The following is a 16,674-nucleotide window of genomic DNA, read 5'->3' on the forward strand; positions in this document are numbered from 1 at the left end:
ACTACAAGTTTCTTCTAAATCCTCAATTTGGTTATTTTGAGCTCGAAAGCACAAAGTGGATAAAACGGTCCATCGGTTTCGTGCTCGGGAACAGCATTTGGTCTGAAACCCAAACCCAGCCCAGCTCCATTCCCTCTCGCTGCTTAAAGAAAGCACAGGCTCTTGACTGGCAATCTCTCGCTATTCATTTACTGGTTGAAAACCGCGGAGGGTTTGGGTGCTGACATATCCGGGAGGGGTTTGATGTAGCCCCTTATTGCATCGTTGAGTTGTCTCAAAGCGCTTCACAGCAAAGATGCAAGGATTGTTATTACTATATCCTGCAAAGTGCCCCGAGGATTATAACTGTGACTGTACTTCACCTCGGGAACTTCACCTTAACTGGGATGACTTGGCATGTTTGCCTTTGGGTTGCTGGAATGCAGATAAGCGTTGTGTAAATGATTGCATTGTTTTGACTCGACGCAACTTTCCACTGAATGCTGGTTTGCATATCTGCTGGCTTCGCCGTCACAGTTTGCTCGTAAAGTTATGAAAGGGAGAGGAGAACGGCCATAAAGGTTAGGGTGGGTGACAAATCGCTACACCCCTGGGATATAAAGCTGACGGCAGCACATGTTATGTAACACCATCGCAATTGATTAAACATGCTGTTGCGGTAATAGTAATAATCCTTGCATTTGATATAGCTCCTTATCACGTCTTCGAGACGTCTCAAAGCGCTTCACAGAATACACTGTAAAAAGTGAATTGACTGCATATCTCTCTCAGATACTGAAATCTTTTGATTTCGCTCTTCCTGCCCAGCTGGTAGCTAGACATGGACTGACCTATTTCTGGAAAGTACATCTGCCGTAAAAACCCGACCTGAAGCTGTAACAGAGACTCTGAAGACATTGCCAATGTAACCGTTGCTCTGTGCGACAGCAGTTTCAGGCAATTCTTACACTTTATCCAGCGCCTTTCACGCCAGGAGGGCATCTCGAAGCGCTTCACGGATTCCTGCTCTTATCTGATTTTAGCCGCGAAGGTTGGTTGACTTTGCGATGGGGGAGTGGCCAGGGTTTTCAAAGAAAAATTATTCATTTTTTTTTTACACGACCGCAAGAGTCATTGTAAGGAAAGGAAATAAATAATCTTCGAGGGGTGGAGGAGGGAAAGAAATTGAAAGAAATGCCACAGCTCCGTGCACTTTGTGTAAATACATCACAAATGCAATCCCCTGTATTGCTTGTACTGCTGTTCAATAATAATAATAATAATAATCCTTGCATTTGATTAGCGCCTTATCACATTGTTGAGACGTCGCAAAGCGCCTTCATGGAATGTACTGTAAAGAGAATTGACTATATTTTCTGCCATTAATGTTGAGGAATGGGGGTGGGTGGGTGGGGGGGGGGGTGTTAAGAAGTACCACACGTTTCGGAACTTATTTTAAAGATGTCCCCTGCGTACTTTTTAATTATGAGACGTAAACGAGTTTTTTTTCTTGCTTGTAATGCGGCTGGCCGAGCTACTCCGGGGTATTGATTGAGTAAAAATGTCGAAAGGACATCTCAAAGCCCTGTTATTCATTGAAGCTAAATTGCCAACGAGGACTTAACACTGACAAACTATTGGTTGGTTTGTGGGCCACTCGAGAGCCAAGCACCTGCTTAACTCTGTCCACAATCAGTGCCAACTCTGAGCACAAACCCAGCTTTCTCATCGATACGAACCAACAAGCTTCCCACTTATTAATTCAGGGCAAGTGCTTTTGCGAGGGAGAAGGAGGAGGAGAGGAAGAGATAATGTTACACTGCACTCTTTTGTTATGACAGCCCAAATGCTCCCACGGAAATGTGTGTGGAGGCTTTTTGTCTTGACAGATCGAATGCGAGGATGTATTATTTAATTATAATTAGCAGGTGTATTGCTAGGAAGAGTACGTTCTGATTAAGTTCAATCTCACCCTCTTAACGATGGGTGCAACTATTGAGCGATTCGCCCACAAAACACCCATTTTTGGAGTTTCCCCCAAGCCTTGGGCAGGTTTTCTGGAGGCACGAGTCAGCTGGACTGAAGGGCCTTCTTCCTCCGAACCTCTCTTGTGCGGTGAAGGAGTGGGGAAGAGCAGAAGAATTGGGTGAAGAAAGAAAATGAAGTGAACAGTTTTTTTTAAATAAAAAGATCCACTGGAATCGTCTCTATGAACCCAGTGTCTGACAGACAGCAGGAACTCAGACACCACCTAACCCTTCAGAGGGTTTCAGGTCAGCGACCTCTCTGCTGTGTGGACAGTAAACTAATCTATGCCTTTGCCTCGGGCGTTAATTCAAAGCAACGCTGGAGGAGAAACCGAAGCTTAATCTAATGGAATCTTTGCGCCGTGGTTATTAAAGGTGTTCATTTTCAGACTTGTCAAAGACTCGCTTTGGAGTGAAGTTATTTGCTTTTAATGAAATAAGAACACAATTTGTTTGTTCTGCTTGCCTCTCTCTCTCTGTGTGTGAGGATGAGAGGCAGTTTTCGTTTGGATGCGGCTGGCTGGGGTCTGTCTAGGATTCACCCCCTCCACACCCCATTTCCCCCCTCTTCCAGCAACAGCGACAACTTGCATCTATCAAGTCAGGATTACTATTTCTGCCGTGCACAATTGGCTGCCGCGTTCGCCCACAAATATACAGTCAATTCACTTTACAGTGTGTTCTGTGAAGCGCTTTGGGACGTCCTCCCGACGTGAAAAGCGCTATATCAAATGCAAGGATTATTATTATTATTATACAGTCAATTCACTTCGCAACATATTCTGTGAAGCGCTTTGAGACGCCTCGAAGACGTGATTGGGCGCCGTATCAAATGCGAGTATTATTATTAACAGTATTATTATTGCCTATTTTACGTAAACGCGAGGACGTTGTAAGTTACTGTGGTTCCTTTTTATAACGCACACAGTGCATGCCCTCTTTTGCTATGTGCCAGATAACACTGAAGCCAGCTGCACAGTCATCGCTGGGGAAGCCTCTTATGTTTCATACTCAGGTTTGTTTAAGCAAAAAAAAAACTTTCTCCTCCACCCGCGAGCGACCAAAGACTTGGCTGTGTACACAGAGAGCTCTGGTCCGTTGAGGCCACGTTGACCTGAAACCTAATCCGTCCTCCGTTTAATCTCTCAGGGTTTGGTACAATTGCTTTACTGTAGTGCAAATGCTGAGATGTCAGGTGCCACATTTCACAGAGCGCCGGGGAACTTCAGCACAGCCGTGAGGAATATAACAGAGGAGAAGCTTAACGGAAATATTATTCCCTCCTTCTCTCCCTCCCTCGCCGCCACTTCATTTAAACCAGCCACTCGGCCTCCCGCTCCGAGTCTCGTCTGTGCAACTTTCAACGACGTTTACGGGGACAATTTAACCCCTAAAGTGCCAGCAAGCGCTTTGAGACGTCTCAATGATGCGATAAGGCGCTACATCAAATGCGAGGACTCTTCTTCTGTTTGATGATTCGATCGGAAGTAGTGAGTAGTGTTAGCGGGACAGGATTTGGAGGCAGACTCCAGACGAGAGAAGTTTAATTTCAAATAGGGCGGGCTGTAAGGTATCAATTAATGCCTTTTAGCGGAGATAATAATAATATTAATCCCTGCATTTGATACAGCGCTTACAGAGTCAAAACCGCTCTGTGCAGGTAATTCCCATAGAACTCTCTTCCCTTTTATTTTGGGATATTATTTTCTGTTAGAAAATCGTATCGCAGGATACAGTATATAGTTCGGGACACAACATGTCAAGACAGGATGGTGGAAGGTGAACCAGATGAACCTTGGTCTTTTTTCTCCCAAGCAAATTATTTTGTTCCTTTGTTCTTTTTCGTGGCGCTGTTTGTTTTTTCAATAAGAGTGGATTAAGTGTCAAGACTCTGGATTCCTTTTATATATCCTATCGCCCACAAAACACACAGTCAATGCACTTTACAATATATCCCGTGAAGACATCTCAACGATGTGATTAAGGTGCTGTATCAAATGCAAGGAGTATTATTACTGTACATATTAAAAAAAAGCACTGCTCAGTCCTGTGATGTGGGGGGTGGGGATGGGAGGGTGGGTGTTCTGGAGAGATGAGATCAGATGGGTCAAAGGGCTTTCTTCATCCGTACAGATCTTGTAGTCGCACATTTTGGTCGTCCTCTGCAGGTCAACGCTTGGGAACGTGATAACTAGCAAACAAACAAACCAAAAAAAAAAGACCTTGAGCGCTGGCCAAGGATATCGAGCCCTGGCCTCAAACAAAACGGTTAACCTGGGCTGCTGAGAACTCCGGTCACTGCCCTGCGTGAAGGGAGCTATTATAACAGGACTGTGGAGTCCTGTAGCTCAGTGGTTAGAGCACTCGCTTTGCAAGCGAGAGACCTGAGTTCAATTCCAGGCAGAGGGTGAAACCTTGGGCAAGTTTCCTTACTCCACACAGAGCCTAATAATAATCCCTCCAAAACCAAAAAAAAAAAAAATTGGTCATTTTCCATCCACGACTGTTTGTGGGACATTGCTGTGCGCAATTGGCTGCCGCGTTTGCCCACAAATATACAGTCAATTCACTTTACAGTGTGTTCTATGAAGCGCTTTGGGACGTCCTCCCGACGTGAAAAGCGCTATATCAAATGCAAGGATTATTATTATTATTATAAATTCAAGTTGTTGTTGTTGTTTTGAACAAAGATGGGTGTGAGTGCTGCCACCTATTGGTGGGTTTCACCCATTGAAATGCAGAAAACACGGCTTCGCCACTGACACCGAATTTCACAATGATCCATGTTCTCGAGGAAAAATAATGTGCGGATCTGAAGCCAAATCGAACCTGATTCAAATAGATGTAAAGCAGCGTTTGCTGGAGCAGAAGGCTATCTGATCTGGCTCAGCCTCATCATGTATTGTGGGGGATTGATGTGTGTGTGGGTGTGTTCATATACATGAGCTGTGAGTGGCTTTTTTGTTTAAAAACGCTCTGTGTTAAAACGCAGCTTCAACACGCAGGACAAATTGTTGCCGAGGGCAAAGGAATGTGGTTCATCAAACGACAACGTGATACAGGCTCTTCATTTTTTAAATAGCATTTTTTTGCCGGTTATAATGGGAAGAAAAAAGCCACGTGAAACACAAGACAAATAATCCTAAACCCTTGCCTTGTGTGTCCGCTTGTAACTATCAGTGTTTCAGTTTGCTTTCCTATTGGAGATGCTGTGATCTGCGCAAGACACCATTAATACTGTCTGATTTTTTTTCCCTTCCCCACACACACACACACACACACACTTCCGAGCCCACTGCAGTCTTCCTTTACTGCCATTTTTTCCTGTCAGTCGTGGGGGGGGGGGGATATCTAACACAAGCAGAAATCCATGACTAAAGGCTTAAGAGTATCCCGTTTGGGATGTGCTTTGAGATGTTCTTGGTGTAATGGGTCCTACCGTCGAATGCAAGGATGAATATTATAATTATTAATATTGACAATAAAATATTCAATAAACGGTTCCAGACGCTGAATCCTTTAAGAGAGTCTAAGCGGGTCTGAGGTTGAGGAGCTCTTATCTGACTTGATAGCCCCGTGGCTCTATCACAAGAAGCTGAACAGCCTGGGATATGAGTCAGTCCCAATCCCTTTCCTGAAATCTGGAACGTATAAAATAGCAGAAGGCAGGAAGCGATGCATAAAGCTAGGAGTCATTAAAAGGCCTCACAAGTGTAGCAACTTTTAGGGGTGAGGGGGGAGTCTTTGAAGTACAGTACTGTAAAGTCTATTCATGCATTGCAATGACCCACAATCAGCTGTAACGTGGCGTGGGATCTCTAACGTCCGTCTGATCTGAACAGGCACAGAGTTCAGGGACCTTGGTTTAACACATCATCTGATAGTGCAGTGCTCCCCCCCACACCCCCCCTTAACACTGCATAGGGACGTAGGAACAGGAGTAGGCCATTCAGCCCCTCGAGCCTGTTCCGCCATTCTATGGCTGATCTGTACCTCAACTCCAAATACCCGCCTTTGCCCCATATCCCTTGATACCCTGACGTAACAAACATTATTATTATTATACTATCTATCCACCTCTGTCTTGAAAATTTGAATGGATCCAGAGTTCCAGATTCCCACTAGCCTCCGGTGTGAAAAAGTGCCTCCTGATTTCACTCCCAAATGGACTCGCTCTCATTTTAAGATGCTGCCCCACCGGAGGAGGTCAACCTAGATGTCCGACGTGGGGCTTGTATCCTTCTGACTCCGAGGCGAGCCAGGCTGGCGATATTGGTTCAAAGAAATCGAGGAAATGCCTGCGCTGTTTCACACATCAAGTATCATAATCTCCAGAACTGCTTCCTCTCAGCCACAGGCACTTAGCACCCCGCGTCGGCCTCCAGCGGAGGTTTACAGTTGTTTGTTCCACTCCAACAGATTCCGCGCAACTGTTTTATCCGCAGTGTCTTTTTCGATGCCACGTTTCCTACTCATTTTTGCTGTTTTTAAATATAGAGCAGAGCCTCGCCGGGTTGAAATTAGAACTCCTCTCGCTGCTTCCTTTAACTCTTTCTGTCCCAGGATCCGTCCGTCTCCCTCTGGCCTTCAGATGAGACGCTAAACCGAGGTCCCGTCTGCCTGTTCAGGGGGACGTTAAAGATCCGACAATTCCTCCCCGAATACAAATTGGTCCTCCGTTTGGGGGCTGTTTGTGTGACGTTGCTGTGCACCATTGGGCTGCTGCTCAATAAAGTGCCTTCGACAAGACGTTAGTTGCTAGTCGGTGAATCAACGACATCATATGCAGTAATTACAATCATTTCTCAGGGGTATTCATGTGGTGAGAATTCAAGGGACGGATTTTGAAACACAGTTCTCCTTTACAAGAGCCTCTCGCATGTTTTTAAGGGAACACAGGAACAGGAATAGGCCATTCTATGAGATCACACCTAATCTGTACCTCAACCCCATTTACCCGCCTTTGCCCCATTATCCTTTGATACCCTGATCTAACAAAAATCTAACCATCTCAGTCTTGAAAATCTGAATGGATGCAGCATCCACATAGCCTTTTGGGGGAAGAGAGAGAGTTCCAGATTCCCACACAACCCTTTGCGTCGCAGCATCGAGATGGTTTTTCAAATGATTCCAGTGCCCTGGCCTCAAGCATCCTTCCTGAACAACCTGTTCCACGTGTTGATTACCCTCTGGGTTGATTGCAGAACTGGAAGCTGGCACCGTAGCTTAGTTGGTTAAAGTGCTTGCCTGTTCTGCAGGAAATCCCAGGTTTGAAGTATCAGGGATGACTGGTGGGCTTCAGTGATCATTTAGGGAACAGAGGGTACTTGGAAGGGAGCACAGATTTCACCCTGAGATGTAGTGACTGTGTTTTTGTAGCCGATACATCTTGATGTAGCTGAACAGAAAAAGTTTTTAATTTTTATTCACTCAGCAAGCAGGTGCTTGTATTGCGGGGGGATCAGTCAGCCTTGTGTATTGTTGAACGATTCTGACAGAGTTATAAATAGTTCCCCCTGGGGAGCTGCTACACCAAATAGCCATCGCTTTGAACATAATTTCATCAACCTCCGAGCTTACGTAACACTAAACCTCTAGCGGTTTATATAATGCTCCATTTTTAGCATCAGGAGGACTGCCATTTGCTGAATGAAATGAACTTGGTTGGTTATTTGCATAACTATATAATAAATAATTCTTGCATTTGATATAGGGCCTTATCACGTCTTCGAGACTTCTCAAAGCGCTTCCCAGGATATACTGTAAAGTGAATTGACTGTATTTTGAGGGCGAAATGAGGCAGCCAATTGTGCCCAGCAGTGTCCCAAACAGTCGTGGATTGAAGTGACCAAATTATTATTCATCTTTTTTAAGGAACTATCAGCCTGGAAAAGCGATCCGCCAATCAAGTAATAACCGGCTTAAATGGCAAGTAACCTCTGACTTCAGTCTTATTTCATCAAATATTTGGGAAAGCTTTGCAGTTGTTTGATTTTAGAATTACTGTTCTTATTTTTTATTATCATTTGCTCAATGTCAATTGAAAGATGTCAATTCCCAAGCCTTAAGAACGTCCCCTTAAAATTTAAGGTTGGGCAGAATTTTGGAAGACTCTTAATTTGGAAACCCTATTTGCATTTTTTTAATAGAATGTATTTGATCGATTTACCATACAGATGAGCACCGTCATGTTTTTTAGGGTGTGTTTATATATAAAAAAACACAGTAAAGACTGCCAGCAAAGCCGGTGCAACAAGAACCTCCAACGAAACACTTCGAAAAGGAACTAGACAAGTTCCCAGCCAATTGTACTGGATTGGATTTGAAGATAAGATAGATCGAAAGAATCCGATAGGAAAATTGGACAAGGCGGCAAGACACACACCAATTGTCCACCCCTCCCTGAAATTTTTAGTACATTACAGTACATTACAGCTGGTTACTCCCAACACGCAGTCGGGGCTCCCAAACCTTCGCTCTCGCCAGCCTGCGCTTAATACTCTCCGGAATTTGGTTAAGGAGGGTGGTCACTGGCTTCATGGCTGTTTGCAGGACCCTGCTGTGCTGCAAATCGGCTGCCGTGTTCCCCTACAAAATACACAGTCACTACACTTCAGAGTAGATCACAAGATCGGTTCGGATGAAGAAGATCTATCGGCCTAGCTAATCGTATGCCTCTGAAATACTTGCCCGAATGTCCTTCCATCGCAGCATCAAGCTGCGTTTTCAGTCTTGAGGAGCGCTTTGCAAAGTCTTCCCGACATATCAAGCGCAAGGATTATTATTAAATATTATCATTAACAGTAGTAATCTTTTGCGATGTTCTTGATCACCTTTAAAAATCCGACATGGTGATCTCAGTAGGTGTAACACAATAACGTATCGTTCCTACATAGATTGTTTTCCTTTGCAAACTACAGGGTGAACATTCCCTTTTGAAGTGTAATTCGTAACTTTCTCCAGCCTTTCATGTGGTGCAGTATCTGAGTATCAAACATCGCAGGACAATTGGGGTTAGATTTCTACACTACGCGGTACCTCGCCTTGGTTGGCGTAACTGCTCTCTTAAATTGAAACCCAAACTACGCAGCCAAACGGGCTTTGCTACCTTTGCCATTAATTTTTTTTTGCTGCTGTTGCTGCTGCTGTTCGAGGGCTGATCAAAGTATTCGGGAATGTTCCTATTCAAATGCATCATATACAAGAGGCTCGGACCTTATTTATGAATGGGGCTCAGCCATGGGGGCCGTGTCTCGGCAACCCAGCGCAGGAGGAGTACAATGACAAAGCTGGAGGTAAATAATAGTAATATTAATAATAATAATAACAACAATAATAACCCTTTCATTTGATTTGCACCAATTTGCGCACAGCGACGTCTCACAAACAGCCATGAATTCTTTGGGGGATTGTCGCCGCGACTCCCTTCTCTTGTCGAATCGTGCAGTGGGATCTTTGGGGATTAAGCTGTATTGTGACAACAACTTGGATTTCTATAGCGCCCGTCCCGTGGGGTAGTGTCTCGGAATGTACTGTTGTTTGGCAGAGGGTGAATGCTCCATCCCCTATACTGACATTTGCTTTATGGGACATTAATTCCGCCCCAGATAAAACTGGTCGCCCGCTTTATGGGACAAATTGGCTACTGCGTTCGCCTACAAAACACTCAGTCACTAATATAGAGTCAATCCACTTTACAGCGTAATCTGCGAAGCGCTTTGAGACGTCTCAAAGACACGATGAGGGGCTCGATCAAATGGAAGGATTATTATAGTCATTGCACAGTGAAATCCTTGCGAAGCCACTTTGAGCCGCTGCGCCGAATGCGAGGATTATTATGTAAATTCAGGTTCGCTGTTCGCAAAGAGTCACGGCTGCAGATTGCCAATCTGCACGTTTTTCATCTCAACCGACCCCGTTTATGGGTTAATGAATAACAAAGCAAAGCTCGTGCAGCCCAGCCAAAAAGGCCTTTGAAGTCTTGAACTGGCAAAGGGTTCGAGCTATTGATGTTACACAATATGATATTTTTTTACACCCTAAAATAAATTACATTTATATACTGTAAACCTCACCTTCCAGGTGCGCCTTTGAAGCCCGCCCCTTTCGCGGTAAGGACAGAGAATGGGGCAAAGCCGTGAAAATTGGTATTTCACGCAGAATTAGCTTAATTTGCGTGTAGGGGTCTCTGAGATCAGCTCTGCGCTTTGAATCTCCACCATCCCACAACCCCCCCCCCTCCTCCCCCACTCTGAAACAAGTTGAAAGCAGCGCTGGACCTACCTGGGGGGTAACAAAATATTCACAGCCTTTCAGTTTCCACAGTTCATTGTTTTCTCACCCCAGCAGAGCTGTCTCGCTAATAAAAATGTACAAGAACATGTGTGCGAGACCTTTAATTTATAGTGTTTAAATCTCATTAATCCCTCCAGCGCCAACTGCTACTAACAGCTGAGAGCGCCAATCCACAGCCTTTCTAATTACAACGCCGCTGGCAAACGGATTCTATTCTGACGCTAATATTGTGACTCCCCTATTCTGTACCCTCGCCCACCCCGCACACTCTTCTCCGAAGGATTGAGGCCATATGTCTGCCTGTTCGGGTGGATGTTAAATATCCCGTGGCACTATTCTGAAAGAGAAGGGAGTTCTCATCGACCTGAAACGTTAACTTATTTTCCTCTCTCCAAAGTTGCTGCCTGATCTGCTGAATCTTCCCAGCGACTTCTGTTTTTATTTCCAATCTCCCGAGACAGAGTTGGCCACTCACGTACTGGCCGTTTGTGGGGATGTTGCTGTGCGCAAATTGGCTGCCACGTTCGCCTACAAAATGCACAGTCATGATGCTTTACAGTGAATCCCGTGAAACACTTTGAGATGTTTTGATGGCGTGATAAGACGTGACATCGAATGCAAGGATTATTATTAAGACATCCTTTGCCTTCAGGCTATTTTGCTATGGGGAGTGGTATCGGATCCGAACCTAATCTTAGTAATAACCGAATACCTATAGCTGCACTTTCCAGCGTGTATCTTGTAACATCTAGCATGTAATAACTGCATGACTGAAACCCACAACCTCAGATTTACTGCAAGCAAATTGTGCCAGAAAATATGCTTCCAATCAGCCCGAAGTGAAGCAGGCAAAAGCCTCTGAGATAAACCCCTCGTTCCCGATAAAATCACAGAAATTTCCAGCACACAAGGAGCCCAGAGAGTCTCACCAGCTCTCAGAGCAAACCGTGCCAATAATCCCACTGCCCTGCCTTATCCCATACCCCTTCAACCCTCTAACATTCGCTGTAATACTTATCTAATACATGTGGAGTCCTGTAGCTCAGTGGTTAGCGCACTCACCTTGCAAACGAGTCACCTGGGTTCAATTCCAGGCAGAGGGCGAAACCTTGGGCAAGTTTCCTTACTCCACACAGAGCCTAATAATAATCCCTCCAAAACAAAGCAATAATAAATTGGTCATTTTCAATCTACGACTGTTTGTGGGACACTGCTGTGTGCAATTGGCTGCCGCGTTTCGCCCACAAATATACTGTGAAGCGCTTTGAGATGTCGAGAAGACGTGAAAAGTGCTATATCAAATGCAAGGATTATTATTATTATTATCTACTTGCCTCTCGAAAACCCACAATGGACTTTGCCTCTACCAAGCTTGCTCGGCAGGGCATGTTCAACTCTGTGTGTGCAAACATTTCACGTAAGATCAGTTGTGGCGTGACCTGTGTTTCCAGTGTCTCCTAATCGACTCGGAGGCCGTCTGCACTTCATTTTGCATTAATGCACCACACGTACCCCTTGATATCAGGTCTCTCAGTGCCCGAGCAACTCAGCATCTGAGAACATTACCATCTTCTCTAACCGTGGTTGGAATCCAGCCCTGGCTGATTTGAGTTCACATCCTCTCCTCTCTCTGATTGATTCAGTGAAAGGAGCCATCCATGGCCACTCCATGGCCGAGTTACCATTGGCGTTAACTGGCACAAAATGGAGTGATGCCATGTGCAAGCTCTGTCAACTCCCATTGAATTGGAAGCAGACAATATTAATGAAAAAAGACAGGTCTGCACTTTGGGGAGTCTCAGTACTATCGACCCATACTGGCAATTTAAAGTTCAATCTAGCATTGAATTACAATTTGACTCCACAGATTAATTCAGGCTTCCAATTTTGACGTTGTGTAGAATTCCGGAACGGAACCAACTCCAGGTTCGTCACAGTTGCCGTAATTGGTCTAATTTCACAAGAGTCTAATATATTTGATCCCCTGGTCTCACCTCTCTTTTATGGTACAATTTAGTAGAAGGTGAGTGAAGGAATACTCTTGAGGATTCACACTCCTGAGCTGTCACCCCAATGCAGCGCTGTATTGTCGGAGTTGCCGTCCTTCAGATGACACGTTAAAGTGTTAAAGCCCATTCGTTAAAGACACCATTGCACTACTTGAAAAGATTAGGGTTGCTCCTAGTGTCCTGTCCGACAATCCCCCAAATAAAATTGGCCATTCACTTCAGGGCTGTTTGTGGGTTCACATTGCTGTGTGCAAATTGGCTGCAGAGTTCACCTTACAAAATCCAGCCACTCCAGTTTATAATCCTATGAAGCATTTTAAGAAATTTTCCTAATGTGAGAGGAACAATCTCAAATACAAGGTTTATTCCTATTAGTGTTCGCCAGCACACTACTGAGTTGCTCTGATCTTAAGCAAAACTGTACATAGAAGGGAAATACATTTTAATGCTTTCCTAAAGTTCCTTGGAGTCAAATACGTAAGGAAGGAATAGAGAGATCCTGAATTGTCTTAATGAGGGGGGCTTTAAATAATGCATGTTAGCTATGAGGTTGTACTGTGTCAGAAAGCATTACAGTCAGGGCTTACTGGTGATTCAGTGCGCATATTTTTTATTCCTGTGTTTGGGGCTGTTTTCCACTGCCTTGATATTATTCATCATTTGCGAGCATTTTTACGGGGAGATTTGCGATCAAACCCCATTCTGTTGCCTTTTGTCTGTTGCCATCGCCCTTGCTCAAAGCCCATTGAGTTCTGGACTAGCCCCCCAAAAATAGCCTATCCTTGGAAAATCAAAGAGATGAAAGCACTGCTTTGTCGATGTGCTTGCACGAAGTGTACAAATACCTCAGAGAAGCCTGATCTGACGACAATACATTGCGTTGCTTTTCCGACTGCTTCTCAAGCTCGTCTCTGTTAGATTTTATTGTTCAAGGCTGGAACAGGTCGCCAGGAAAGAGTGGCTGAGGCCAGGACATCGGACTTATTTTAAAAGCCCCTTGATCCTGTGATGTAAGATGCAACGTCAATCTCAATCCCTGTTTGACAGGAACCTTAGAGGCAGTGACGCAATATTTCTTGTGTCTGAGAGTAGCCGTCTGCTATGAGCTTTCTGAACGAGCTTGCCGAGTTAACGCTGGGACTGTAGGCAATTATTTCCACTGGGAACTGGGCTGTGTTGACTCCATCTTACTTCACTAATTTCTCTTTAGCAACCATCAAAAATACAGTCAACTCACTTTACAGTGTGTTCTGTGAAGCGCTTTGGGACGTCCTCCCGACGTGAAAAGCGCTATATCAAATGCAAGGATTATTATTATTATTATTATCTGTTTACCTAGCAGTAAGTAGGAACCTGGTTGTTAGTCGATTGGCGGATCGCTCTTCAGGGAGTAATAATTCCTGCAAAAAAATAATAATAATAATAATAATTTGGTCACTCAGTCCACGACTGTTTGTGGGGACGCTGCTGTGTGCAATTGGCTGCCGTGTTTCACCCACAAAACATAAAGTCAATTCACTTTACAGTATATTCTGTGAAGCGTCTTGAGACGTCCAAAAGATGTGATAAGTCGCTATATGAAAAATGCAAGGGTTATTATTATCTGAGCGACCAAGCAAGACTCAGAGCCTGTGAAACAATGCATAAACTCCCCAATGATGCTCAGTTGAGATGCCTTGGGTAATCTTAGTCCACGCTGTAATATTGGATGCACGAGGCATTAAAATATCAAGGAAATTGAGCACATTTGGTACCCTATTGAGAGATACTGTACAAAGAAGCTCAGTCAAGTAAGAGATGTAATTGAGCCAAAGGAATGCATCTGTTATAATGTTCCCCTTTCTCTTTCGTGGAGCTTTGCCCTCCAGTCCAATACATTCATAATGCTTCAATGCAAGCAGTGAATGCCATGTAACAATAATAATCCTTGCATTTGATATGGCGCCTTATGGTGTCAACAAGACGTCTCAAAGCGGTGAGAAGGCAGTGTGTTCAAGCCTTACGTTTTGAGCTCACAGTCCGGGCTGACACCCCAATGCCATGCTGGGTTGGGAGGGGCACCGAATTGTCGGACGTGTCGTCTTTCGGATGAGACGTGAAACCAAAGTCCCAGCAGGTTGTTCCAAGCAGAGTCGGAAAGGTAGGTGTTAAGGCAGGTTTTGAAAGGGGGGGAGAGGGGTGGTGGGGGGGTGGCGGTGTGGAGGGATGGTGGGGAGATCCTAGAGGCTCTGAGAAGGAGTTCCGGAGAGCGGGGGCAGAATAGCCTAAAACCTGCATCGATAATAAATCGTGTGTCACCAAGCTTCTCTTCCAGTAATTCAATGGTCATTTGCATTCAGACAGCGCCTCTCGCATTGAGAGGATGTTCTGAAAGCACTTGATCGCCCTGAATGGGTTGGCAGTCACAAAGCCGAGGTCCGCGGTTTGCCGCTCTCCCCCTCGCTGCCAGGGTGGAAGCACGAAAGGGGCTTCACATTCCCCAGCAAGAGGCAGCTCGTGTGTTACCCAAACACCTGATCCCACCAACAGCAGGAGCCAGCCAGCCAGCCCCGCAGTGGTCCACCCTCTTCACAAGCGTTTGCTTGTTTCACGACACAGGCGCCCGGAGGCTGAGTGGGGGGGGGGGGCAGACGGAGGATCGCGAGGTTGTGTTGTCGCTATCGAAGCGGAGCGAGCATTCAGCGGGGAGAATGGGAAGCGAGCGAGGGATGGGGGAACTCGTCCAACAGAATCAAAAGCGAACGCCGGTGACCGGTGGTGGGCGTGTGTGATATGTTCCTTCCGCTGAATGGAGTGTAAGCTTTAGTGATGTTAAGAACCTCTTAAGGGAATGAAATGATTCATTAGCGCGCGCGCACACAAACACACACACACACACACCCATCCAGCTGTGGTCAGTTAAAATGGTTCTGCTGATTATTGGTGACTGAAGGCTGTGTTAATGGAAAATCGCTGTTTCCTGTATCATTTTCCCAATGAATCTGCCTCTGTGACTTGCCTGAGACAGCGTGACTTGGGACAGCTGCTCTCTCTCTCCCTCCGTGTGAATGTGGGGCCACTTTTGCGTGCGCTCCAACAGGCTCGAATTCCGGCAGATAAAAAAAACCTTCCCTTCTCGGCATCTGGACCACTTACTCTGTTCGTTCCAGATTTCCGCCCATCACAGTGACATCCTTTTATCCCGCGTGTTTTCTTGTGAGTTGCTTATGATGGGAGGTGACTAAGGGGTAAGCCGGTGCCTTTTACTGCCTGCATTCTGAGGAATGAATCACTTTCACACCCATGGCCACAGAGGAGCTAATAGTTAATGATATAATCTTTAATAATCCCTGCATTTCACGCAGCGCCTTATCACAGAGTTCACAAACAGACATAGAGTGAGCGACCAATTTTATCCTGGGGGATTGCTGTCCAGGAACAGCCGGGAGAACCACCTTTCTCTTTTCGAGTCGCGACGCAGGGTTCATTAAGGCCAACTTGAAGAACGAGCTGCAATTGCTGGTTAGGCGAGGTGTGCGCGAGTTGAGACGTGGGGGTTAGGAGGTGTGGAGTGCCAACAGCACAGTTGAGTTGGGCCAAACGACCTGTTTCCATGCTGTACCATTCTATGTATTTCGTCCATCGCAGCAATTGATTGTGAAGCCTGTTGAGACATCTCGATGTTATAAAAACAACACAAATTACATGTGTTTAGCGCCTTTCACGTCGGGGGGGACGGGGACGGACATCCCAAGGCGCTGGACAGACAGAGTTTCGGACCCGAGCTGTGGGTCGGGGTCAGGGAGGGTGGAGGGCAGGGGGGGAGGGAAGCAGGGAGATCGAAAGCACGGTCGAAGAGGAGGGTCTTGAGATGGGTCTTGAAGGAGGCACGAGAGGGGGCGAGGCGGAATGGATTTCCGGGGGGGGGGGGTGCAGAGTGGTAGAAGGCCCACCCACCAATAGTGGGGCGAGTGAGGTGGGGGACGTGAAGCAGGCTGGAGCCAGTATATATATGTTGTATATTATATATAAAATGATAGGCGCTGGGGCAAATGGAAACTTCTTTGCATTTCATTATAACTTCCGAAAAGCAATTGTACGTGGGGATTTGATATTACAGAGAATCCCTGTCACATCGATTCGGAGGCTATTTATTCAGCGTTTGCAGTGAATTTTGCTGCTATAATTAACTGTACACTGGGACTCCTCTCTCTGTACACACATTGCTGTGTAGACAAACACACCGTGACCCTTTCATGGGATTTAACAACTATAGCGTGTGACTGAGAGGATGCTGCCTGCATGTACGTCCACAGGGAATTTGTTCAGGAATTCTTTGAAAATGTTTATGAATAGTAAACGGCAGCTATGTTCAGAAGGGATCC

This window comes from Callorhinchus milii, unplaced genomic scaffold (genome assembly GCF_018977255.1).
Source record: "Callorhinchus milii isolate IMCB2004 unplaced genomic scaffold, IMCB_Cmil_1.0 Scaffold10, whole genome shotgun sequence".
Taxonomy (NCBI): domain Eukaryota; kingdom Metazoa; phylum Chordata; class Chondrichthyes; order Chimaeriformes; family Callorhinchidae; genus Callorhinchus; species Callorhinchus milii.